The sequence below is a fragment of the Hipposideros armiger genome, unplaced genomic scaffold, assembly GCF_001890085.2.
Source record: "Hipposideros armiger isolate ML-2016 unplaced genomic scaffold, ASM189008v1 scaffold_988, whole genome shotgun sequence".
In the NCBI taxonomy this organism is placed as follows: Eukaryota; Metazoa; Chordata; class Mammalia; order Chiroptera; family Hipposideridae; genus Hipposideros; species Hipposideros armiger.
In genome coordinates, this window is record NW_017732338.1 from 372,086 (window position 1) to 382,971 (window position 10,886).

At 47.0% G+C, this 10,886-nt stretch overlaps 4 non-coding genes across 4 annotated transcripts; 2 read left to right on the forward strand and 2 right to left on the reverse strand.

Moving 5' to 3' along the window:
* Window positions 1-1,274: 1,274 nt before the first annotated feature.
* Window positions 1,275-1,356, reverse strand: TRNAS-GCU (transfer RNA serine (anticodon GCU)). Its single transcript has one exon. It is a non-coding gene; the product is annotated as a tRNA-Ser (tRNA).
* A 1,917-nt stretch (window positions 1,357-3,273) lies between these two features.
* TRNAI-UAU (transfer RNA isoleucine (anticodon UAU)) lies at window positions 3,274-3,367 on the reverse strand. Its single transcript has 2 exons — window positions 3,330-3,367; window positions 3,274-3,309 (listed from the first exon to the last, which is right to left on the reverse strand). It is a non-coding gene; the product is annotated as a tRNA-Ile (tRNA).
* A 1,803-nt stretch (window positions 3,368-5,170) lies between these two features.
* Window positions 5,171-5,243, forward strand: TRNAA-AGC (transfer RNA alanine (anticodon AGC)). The gene has a single exon. It is a non-coding gene; the product is annotated as a tRNA-Ala (tRNA).
* Window positions 5,244-6,606: 1,363 nt separating this feature from the next.
* On the forward strand, window positions 6,607-6,679 carry TRNAM-CAU (transfer RNA methionine (anticodon CAU)). The gene has a single exon. It is a non-coding gene; the product is annotated as a tRNA-Met (tRNA).
* Window positions 6,680-10,886: the final 4,207 nt, after the last annotated feature.

Sequence of the window (10,886 nt, forward strand, 5' to 3'; positions counted from 1 at the left end):
AGAGAGACAGAGAGACAGAGAGCGCAGAAGGTGCTTTCATACTTAATCCCAATAATCCTGCTGCCAGGAATAAAATGATATGTTTAGGACCCTCCTCAACTTCATAGTCATCTGGCTCCGGGTATGTAGGCCTACATCTCCACTTTCTCCCATCTCTGCATATAGGACCCATGGGTTCTTTATACCATCTTTGTGTGTATTAGACATTTCCATCATAGAAAATTAAACGTGATCTACAACCACACACCACCAAATGGCTGACATTACAAAAGACAACCATGTAAGAAGGATGTGGGCCCACGGGAGAGCTCCTTTGCTGCTGGTGGGATGTAAACATTTGGGGAGGGGGTGTGTCATCTTGTTATTAAATTAAACATCCATGATTTTTTACTCAGAAATGAGTACATGGGACTAAATGCACAAGAACAGTCCTAGAAGTGTAATTCGTAATCATGAAAAGGGGGGAAAAAATTCAGCAACATTATAAAAGGTGTGGAAGGTAGCTTCCAGGATGGCCCCCGATGGCCCCCAGCTCTTGTTATTCAGGTCCTAGTGTGATCTCATGCCCTTGAGAGTGAGCTGGACCTACCAAATCACGTCCAGTGAGCAGACTACAACAAAAGTGATGGGATGTCATTTCCAAAGCTAGGTTATAAAAGGCTGCTGTCTTGCTGTCACCTCCTCTGGCTTGTTCCACTTTCTCTGATGAAGCCATGTCGTGAGATGTGCTGTGGGGAATCCAAGTAACAAGAAACTGAGCATTGCCTTCCGACGATTTAGGTCCTCAATCCAATGCTCCCCGGGGAACCGGATCCTGCCAAAACCCACGTCAGTGACCCAGGAAGCTCATCCTTCCGCAGGGTGGACTTGAGATACTTGAAGTCCCTGCTCACACCTTCCTTCGCAGCAGCCTGTGAGGGACCCAGAGCCGGCGAAGCCACGCCCAGAATCCTGAGCCACAGAAACTGGAAGATAATAAATGTTGTTTTATGCAACTAAGATGCGTGGTAATTTGTTGCACAGGAATGAAAAAAGATGTGTATGACTCTATATAAAGTTCATGTGTAGGTGAACAATGTTTGGGAATGCAAACATTGGTGATTAAATAATGAGGAAAATGCAAGGAAGTGATAAGGGTGGAGGTTGTGGTCCCCTTTGGGGAGGGGAAGAGATGGGACACAAGATAACAGAGGTATAGCTGGGAAAGGGTGGAGGGCAGGTAATTTTCTCCCAGGTGGGGACACTGACCTCCTCCCTCGCTAAAACACCAGAGCCGACGAGGGTGGGACTCGAACCCACGCGTGCAGAGCACAATGGATTAGCAGTCCATCGCCTTAACCACTCGGCCACCTCGTCCCCTTGCTTCCGCGTTCTGGGACATGTGGTCCCAGGCTTGGTTTTCCCAAATTCACCGGCCGTCTGGGATGCAGACGTCCTGGGACATGGCTGGGAAACATGTGGGGACGTGGGGACGTGTCCTTCCTTTCACACGACGGACAAGAACCTTCTACGCGATACAGTGGAAGATGCCGGGAAGCGATCGGGACGCGATGGAAACACGTGTGCGGGGCCTTGGCCCCTTCCCTGCGTCCTGGTCCCTGGAGAGCAACAGGGGCTCGGGGTCCCCTCCGCGTCCAGGCAGGCGACCTCGGAGAGCGGGCGCATCCGACTCCTGACTCGCGGTGAGGAAACACGTCTGGGGGCTGCGGGGCGACGCCCTCTCAATGCCCCGAGGGGCGCACACACCCGCCCTTCACTCGCGGGCTCGCGTCCGGGTCACCGCGTTCGAGGAACGGTGAGCTCTGATCCCCCAAATACCTGTGTGCTCCTGGGGTGGCTCTGGGGACAGGTTGCCCAGCTTGCCTCCCACTTTCCGAGGGATGCGGTGCTGAGAGGGTGAGGAAACGCTGAGGGTGCGGGGAGCCACTTCAGCTGCTTTGGGGTTTGATTGGTTTGTTTCGTGGAATGAATGAAATGCACGCAAACAGACAGGAGTGGGGATGAATTCTGACTCAGCAGAGTAAGCCATCAGTGCCTGGGAAGAAGAGCCAGGTTCCGGAGGCGGCGAGAGTGCGGTTCCCGGGCTGCGGGGGGCGGGGCGGGCCGGGGTTACCGCTCCCAGGTCCAGAGTTTGGCTCAGGAATTATTCATTTTCATTAAAAAATGTTATTTAGAAGTTATTTCAAAAAGAAAAAAGTTGCAAAGATATTATATTTATAGCACCAAGTTTATTCTTGTGGATGGAGTGAGGAGTAGACCTAATTTTATTTTTTTCCAAATAGCTATATAATTGGTCCAAACACCTTCATTAGAACCTTTTCCTCCATGACTTGAAAACCACTTTTCTCATGTACTAGACCTGTATATGCAGTTGTACCGATTTGGTGCTACCACACCAAGTCCTACCTAGGTGGTTCCACCTGACCCAACATTGTCCCCCCACACGACAAACCTCAGCTGTCTGACTTGTCCCTCCATCAGGTTCCAGGTGACAGAATTCCTGAATGAGGAGCACCTAGTCCCCTTCCAGATACCTGCAAGGTGTTAGACCCCTGTGTGCAGCCCCCACTGCAAACCGGGCAACCACTTCCTGTGAGATGCAACCTCTTGAGTCCTGTGGACAAACGGCAAAGGGTGTGCCAGGATGCAGCCCCGCCTGCACCCCTGAGAACTCTGGTCACCTGCGCTTAACCCAGCTGTGGGAAGCCACCTGGGAGCCCTTTGCATAGCTACTGTCTGGAAAGAATATTGTCATGCAAATTTTAGACCTGATGGATACAGAGAAGGACCTCTAGGAAAAGTAGTTGGATGCCCTAGTGTGGAATGTATGAGAGAGGTCCGGAATGGGTGTTTAAAGTGTAGTTACAACCATCTCCATATCAACTGAAACAAAATTTTAGCTAGACTGGACCAAAAAAAGAGATGAAAATTAGAAAAATCAGGAAAGAAACAGGACATCACTACTGATCTTGCAGAAATTAAGTACATCATAAGGGAGTAGTAAACGTAATGTTAACAAATTAGACAATTTAAATGAAATAGAAAAAAACACCCGAGTATGTAAATTATGGACATGAACACAAGAAATAGAAATAAGTAATAAATTTAAAAAAAAAAGGAAAAAAGAGTCAGTAACTAATCTTTCAACAAAGGAAAGCTCAAGCCCAGATGAGCCCACTAATGAATTCTATTAAACCTTTAAAGAGAAAATAATATCAATTCTTCCGAAACTGTATGGTCACGAAGTAGACATGAAAGCAAGTTGGAAAACGATGCTCCAGGTGAGGCTCGAACTCACAACCTCGGCATCACTCGCACACATACTATCGTATAAGTACCGCGCGCTGACCGATTGCGCCACTGGAGCATTCACGCTCCACTTCCGGTCACTCATTACTCGGCCCACGCGGGACTCCCTGCGTCTCCGTTCGGATGTGGATGTGCCGGGTGTCCCGGGCATCCCTGAGTCCCGCGTCTCGCGCACAAAGGCAGGCTGGATCTAGCGGACCCCCTGAGCCACCCATCCTGCAGGCGTGGAGCGAGGGAGGACATTTCCGGGACGACCGGCCGACCCCGCTGTCTCCCGTGGCGCGGGAGGACCTTGGTGGCGGAGAGGCGGGGCCCCGGAACTCTGTCCTCTGGGGCTCCAAGCGCCCGGAGGACCGGAAGTGGGCGACGCACTCGCGCAGCTGCCGCGGGCTTCACCTATTCCCTGCGCAGATGGAGAAGTCCTGCGCTCTCTGAGGTTGTGACTTGTCACCCCGGATCCGCGACGGAGTGTTGCTAGGGCTGAGCGACTAGGGGTAGAATGTACAAGGCTCCCCAAGTCTCTCCTCAGCGGCGGCAAGCTCCGAATTCCCCACGGGCCGGGGAAAAGGACTCAAGTCGCGTGCCTGCTCTTGGGGCTCGGAGGAGGGGTCAGCCCTGCAGCCGGGGGCGGGAAATCCTGTTCTGGGCAGGCTCCCTTCTGCGGGTTGGCCACGGTCCGGACTCTCAGGGGCCCAAGGCCAAACTGCCCCTTCCTCCCACCCCCTTTATTTTTAATTTAAATCTTATTCTTGTAGTCTTCCGGCCAGCCCTGGAACTCGTGTTTGAGTCACGAGAATCTAACAAGTAGGTAGGGACTGTTTGCTCCCGTGTGTCTCACCCCTGCCTGAACATTAGAATAACCTGGGGAGCTTTTAAGAATAATAACAAATTTTTGAAAAGACAAAGCCTGGAACCGCTCCTGATTATTCTGACTTAATTCGTTAGAGGCATGTGATTTTTTTTTCCAGATGCGGTTACGTTTTATGAAGGTGTGACCATTTTAGCCAGAAAAATAACAAACAGTAATACACATTCAGTGGCTCTGCTAAAGGATGTAGATAAAGCTCAGAATACATAAGTGAATACAATAAAGTTAATCCTTGCCTTCCCAGAGCCAAAACCCAAAGTCCCCACTGTTCCCCGTGCCCTAACGTTTCAAATTCGAATAAATTAAACAGGGACCGCTCCCCCGCCCCCATAAAATTCCCACCACCACGCCTGCTCGCTTCATACTGCGTCCCCGTCTGGCCTCTGTCCCTCCAGGCTCACTTCGGACGCCTTGACCCTGACGTGTGTGCTTAGCTGTTCTGTCAGAAACGATGGGCTGTGACCTACATGACACACTGACAGGGACTGGACTTGAAAGGACACCCAGGGACACGGTTTCCGCGGTGTGGTGGCCATCACGCTCGCCCAACACGCAGGAGCTCCTGCGTTCAACCCCACGTGGGGGCAGTTGGTGACTTTTGCCTCCACGACTCAGGAGAGTCCTCCCCAACCGCCTCCTCTAGGAGCAAGGCAACCCCACCTCTTTTAAGAGCAAGGGAGGCATCATCTGGGGACAGCTGTCCATGGCCGCCTTCCAGGCTGGGAAGGGCTCTCTTCTTCCCCAGAAAACGTGCATCACGAGGGTCTGGCGGCACCAGAGCTTTCTCATGGTGACTTCTGCCCCTTGGCCAGCTGAGCAGTAGGTGAGCACCGTGCTCGGACCCGGCGATCTTTGAAAGGATGCGCTTGGAGTCCGGGCTTCACGTTAACGACTGACTTTCCTCGTGTACTGAGCCACTGGAGATAGCAAATAACGGACACGCGCGCCTCTGCTCCTCAGCTAGGAGCTGGACGAGAACGGGGCGCGGCAGGCGGGGAATTAGCTCAGGTGGTAGAGCGCTCGCTTAGCATGCGAGAGGTAGCGGGATCGACGCCCGCATTCTCCAGGCTTTTACCACGCTGACCCTGGTTCTCTAGGTGGCATCCTCAAACCTCCTGACCCATTTTAGTAAAAGACAAAGTAGGGACCTTTTCAACACCAAAAAATGCATTTTTTTTTGGATTTTGACCTCTGGGAATGTACAACACCGCTGATGGCCCTAAGTTGGAGCTATAGATCTACCCACTTCTAATTCATTTTCTGTTTCTCTAGAGGAGCTGTGATCCCACAAGGGCGAGGTAGACCAAGAACCAGAGCATATCAAAACCAGGAAACCCAGAGTGGCGTGGCCAGAGTGCAGCGGAGTGCTATTGCTGAAACCGGTATTTTAGATAGAGCCATTTAGCTGTACATGCCAGGGAGACTGAAAGTGCTGACGCGAGGAGGGGAGGGTCTCGTGTCGATCTTGATCCTTCCAGCTCTTGATGTCCGAGATCCAGATTCCACCTGAATCAGTGGGCCGCCTGCAGTGCCTGGCCCAGAGCAGCTCCCCAGCGAATATTGACTGTACAAGCAGAAAGGAACTGGATGATCATAAAGAACAGTGGTCAGTGTTTCCCAAGTCAGTTAGTGTCAGGTTTGAAGGAGAAGAATGAGACGCTTACGTGAAAGTCCCAGCCCAAAAGGCCAGCACAGAAGAGTCTGGGGAATTCAAGTTTTGGTGTATGGAAGCGTGAGCTGCTGGGGGAGAGGAAGAGATAATGGCTGGGGTGGAGAGAAGGTTCACATGTGGGACTCGGACAACCTGCTGCTCTGGGACCTTGGGAACATGACTTAACCTCTCCCAAGCGCCATTATATCTGGAAAGGGCAGATAATGGTACATAGTTTTGTTGCCAAAATTCAACTGGACTATATAAGACAATCTCCATAAATCTCTTAGTATACGTAATGGAACATAAGAGAAAAAAACAGGGAGGCTTTTTATTAAATTCAGTTTGTGTTTTTTGTAGGGAGACTGTCTCCAGTCATGTAGATGCAAGTGGAGATGTAGAGTAAGACAGAGAAGTGTGAACTGGAGACAAATTGGAAGACGGTTTATTTCATCAGTCAGTGAACTAATATGAACCGGGCACCTCCTGTGTTTCAACAAAGAAGACCCTGGAAGGTATGGGATGGACTGAGACCTCTGTGGGCAGGAAAAACCACATCATTGGAACCCAAGAACAGCAGAAGACAACAGAGTGGTCCCTGGTCCCGCAGCCTAGAGGTTCCTTTTGTGGGGTGACATCATCCCCAGCTTGTATGGAGCGACGTTCAACCAGGGTGGATTGTGATTGTGTTCTTTAAAAGCCAGAAAGTGATAACGTAGCAGCGCTTGAAAAATAATGTTGACTATTTTATTTGTATTGGGGACGCCAAGGGCAGAGTGCCTTCTTAGCGCAGTAGGCAGCGCGTCAGTCTCATAATCTGAAGGTCCTGAGTTCGAGCCTCAGAGAGGGCACATTTTCTTTTTTTGCTTTTTTTTTTTTTTTTTTAAACCTGCACAGTCCACCTGGACTAATGCTGTGTTGGTCAAAAGATCCATGCCAGCTAAAACGGAACACAGAAAAACTGGCACAAGCAGGCAATAAGGATTTCAAACTGATCCCACATTCTCATGGGGAAGTCACTGTTGGACTGTCTTAGGCTTCCTAGGCTTTGACTGAAATGATTGGTGGAGAGTCACGTCACCAAGGAACCACAGGCCACACCCTGTTTGGGCTCCTCCTCTCCCTCTCTGGGAAGAAGCATGGAAGTTGCTCTTCTAACTTCCTGCTCTGAAGGCAACCCAGCCGCACATAATCGGTGGAACAAATGTAAAATCCTTTATCCTTTTATCAGCCCACAAATATTTCTGGAGCACAAATCTTATTAAGGTTCTGGGTAGTGATTCAAGAGTGAATGAAACACTTATAATAACTATGCATATGGTACCAGGTGGGTACTAGACTTATGGGGGGGATCACTGCATAAATTACATAAATGTCTATCCACTCTGCTGCACACCTGAAACTAATATAAAATAATATTGACTGTCAAATGTAACGAAAGGAAGTCGTTTTTTAAAAGTGAATAAAATGCAAAACTTCCCTCCCTCGTGGAGCTACATCCAGTTGGAAGGAGTGGGAGAAACAGACAAGAACCAAAGAAGAGAATGCATAATAAGCTACATGAAAAGATGCCTACTGTGGGGTGATTATTAGGCAATAAAAGGGGTGGGAAATGTGGAGGTGGCACGTTCAGCTTTCAAGGAAAGAGTCTTTTTTAATTAGACAAACAGCTTTTTGATAGATGAGAAGAGCTGGGTTCCCCCCCAAACCCCAACCCCCTCAACCCAGCCTACCCCCTGTAGTGCTGGCAAGGAGCAGCATATGGCAGAATAGGAAGCCACAGGACCTTGTTCCCTGACAGATACCCACTTGACAGCAGTATACGGTCCCAGTGCCTTTATGAGAACTCCAGAAACCAGTAAAGAGGTAGCAGTATCTGAAGCAAGTGCAAAGCCACGGGCAGCAGCATTGGAGAGGATAAGCAAAGACAAACTTTTCACCCACTACAGACTTTCCTGCAAGCTGCAGAGCCCAGAGAGGTCAGGAGCAGATGTCCAACTTGGCATTTCTTCCTTGGGGAGAAAAGAGAAGATAGGGTGTACATCCAATCTTCTGGCTTTTGCAGGGAGGCTGCCCAGGGGACTGGACTCTGTCTCACCTGACTAGGAACCCTGACAGGGAGCCTTCATATCGAATGCCTAGGGCCATTGAGAATAAAGGAGAGCTTGGCAGCACCGGAGATAAACACCATAGGGAGCAAGAGATTATGAGATTAGGGAAAAGAAACTGACAACTTCTGGGAAATTACATGCACAAATTCAGAGAAGACACATCTCTGAAAGTCCTCTGAACCTCTAGCCAAGCTGATTGGTGAAAGTCTTCCCCTGTACAAAGTCAGTCTGTAAAGACTTGAAGAAGTGGATATTTTTTCAAATGCACAAATTTCAGCAAAACTAACTAAATAAATAAACAGCATATGAAGAAATTTTTAAAATGACCCAATCAAAGAAAAAAAATTAATCTCCAGAAACCAAGTCTCAACTTAAAGAAGCTCAATGAGCTAGCTCTAAGAGAATATAGACAACTAAATGCAATCAGGAAAATGATACATGATCAAAATGAGAATAAAACAAAGAGATAGAAAAATATATATATTTTCTGGAGCTAAGGAATAAAATAACTGAATTGAAAAAATTCACTAGAAGGATTCAACATTGGACCTGATCAAGTAGAAGAAAGAACTAGTGAATGCAAACACAAGTTATTTGAAATTATCGAGTTAGAGGAGCAAATAAAAATTTTAAAAAAGTGAAGAAAGTCTGACTTAAGAGACAGACATCATCAAACAAACTAAAATATGCATTATGGCAGTCCCAGAGGAGAAAAGGAAGAGAAAGGGGCAGAGAGCTTATTTGATGAAATATCTCACACACACACACTCACACCACACACACACACACACACACACACACACACACACACACACACTACCTTACCAAATCTGAGGAAAGAAATGGACATTTAAAGGACTTCAATTAGGATGAACCTGACCCACATCAAGACACAATATAACTAAAATGTCAAAAGTCAAAGACGAGAGAATCTTAAAAGCAGCAAGAGAAAAGCAACCCATCATGTACATGGGAGCTCTCATAAGATTATCAGTGGATTTCTCAGCAGCAACATTACAGGCCAGAGAGAGTGAGATGATACATTCAAAGTGTTGAAGGAAAAAAACCTGCCAGCTAGGTATATATCTGGCAAAACTGTCCTTCACAAATGAAGGGAAAAATAAAAGATCTTTTCAGATAAACAAAAACTGAGAGAGTTCATTATCACTAGACCTGCTTTCCAACAAATGCTAAAGGGAATCCTTCGAGTTGAAATAAAAGGATGCTAGACAGAAACAATAAATATAAATATAAATCTTTCTGATAAAGAATCCTATAACACTGCAATGATGGTATGGAAATCACTTTTAATTCTGATATTTAGAAGATAAAAGCTTTAAAAACTATAAGATAAGTTAATTGATACATATAAAAAGATATAATTTGTGACATTGAAAACATAAACTGGAGGGAGATGTAAGAGTAAAATTTTTGTATGTGTTTGAGGTTGTCACCAGTTTAAGACAGATTGTTATAAGTATGAGATGTTTTACATAATCTTCATGGAAACCACAAAAGAAAAACCTACAGAGGAAAATGAGAAAGAAATCAAAGCATCACACACACACACACACACACACACACACACACACACACAGAAATTCAATGAAATGCAAAGGCGGGCAGGCAGCAAGAGAGGAAAAGAGGGACAAAAGAACCACACGACGTAAACAATTAACAAAATGGCAATAGTGAGTCCTTTTCTATCAGCAATTACTTTAAATACAAATGGATAAACTCCCCAATCAAAAAACATAGAGAAGACCCAACTATATGCAATCTACAAGAGGCTGACTTTGGATGTAAAGACACATATGGGATGAATGTCAAAGGATGGAAACAGGTATTCCAGCTAAATGGTAATCAAAACAGAGCAGATGTGGCCACAGTTGATTTTAAGTCAACAATTGTCACAAGAGACAAAGAAAGGACATTATATAACGATAAAAGTGTCAATTCATCAGGAAGATATAAAAAATATAAACATGTATGGCCTGATAGCAGAGCATCCAAAAATATAAAATATTATAAAAATAAATAAATAAAACACCAAGTCCCAGTGGGGAAAGGATATTACCCTGTTAATTCAGAAGTTGGTGCAAGCAGGGGCTCTTCAGTCCTTTCTACTTTGTCAGAATTCCATGGTCCAGTTTGGCTGGTCACAGAGGCCTGTGGGTATGGAAACTGGCTGTGGCCTATCGCAGGCTGAATGCCAAGGTTTTGCCCTTGGCCCCTGTGGTGCCAGATATCATTGCCATCACAGACATCTGGCATAAGCCATGCCAGAGGCCAGAGCGCTGTTACTGGCTTAGCTAAAGCCTTTTTCATCAATTCCCTTGTGGCATGAAAGTCAGAACTAATGGGTGTTCACATGTATACCTTCACTGTACCAAAAAAATACCTCAATTCCCCTGCAATATGCCACCAGTGAGTAGACTCGACTTTCAATAAGCCTGAGACCCCACAGAAGTTTCTAGTCACTCGTTACACTGATATTCTGATAATAGGGTCCGGCAAAAAACAGGTGGCTGTGGTGCTGTACTTAAGTCATTGACATGATGACTGGTGCCAGCCAGGCTGTAAACTCAAATAAAGCCCAGGCCCAACACAACAGGGGCATTGCAATTTCCAAGGGGCCCATTGGCCACAAAGCCAAAGAAGTTTCCTGGATTCAAACAAAAATTGATGGCCCTGATGACAAGGCCCAGCCACTAGTAGGCTTCTTTGGGTACTGGAGATAACATGTCCCCCACGGTGAGCCCACTTGGCCTCCTTAGCCAAGGTGACCTGCAAAGTTGCCAATTTCAAATAGGGTCCTTTGCAGCAGCAAACCCTAAAAGCTGTTTAACAAGCCGTGGCCCAGGCCCCAAAGATGTCTTTGGAATCTTTGGATCCTGCTAGCCAAAAAAACTACAGGTGTCTGTAATCCCCCCACACGCTGACTGGG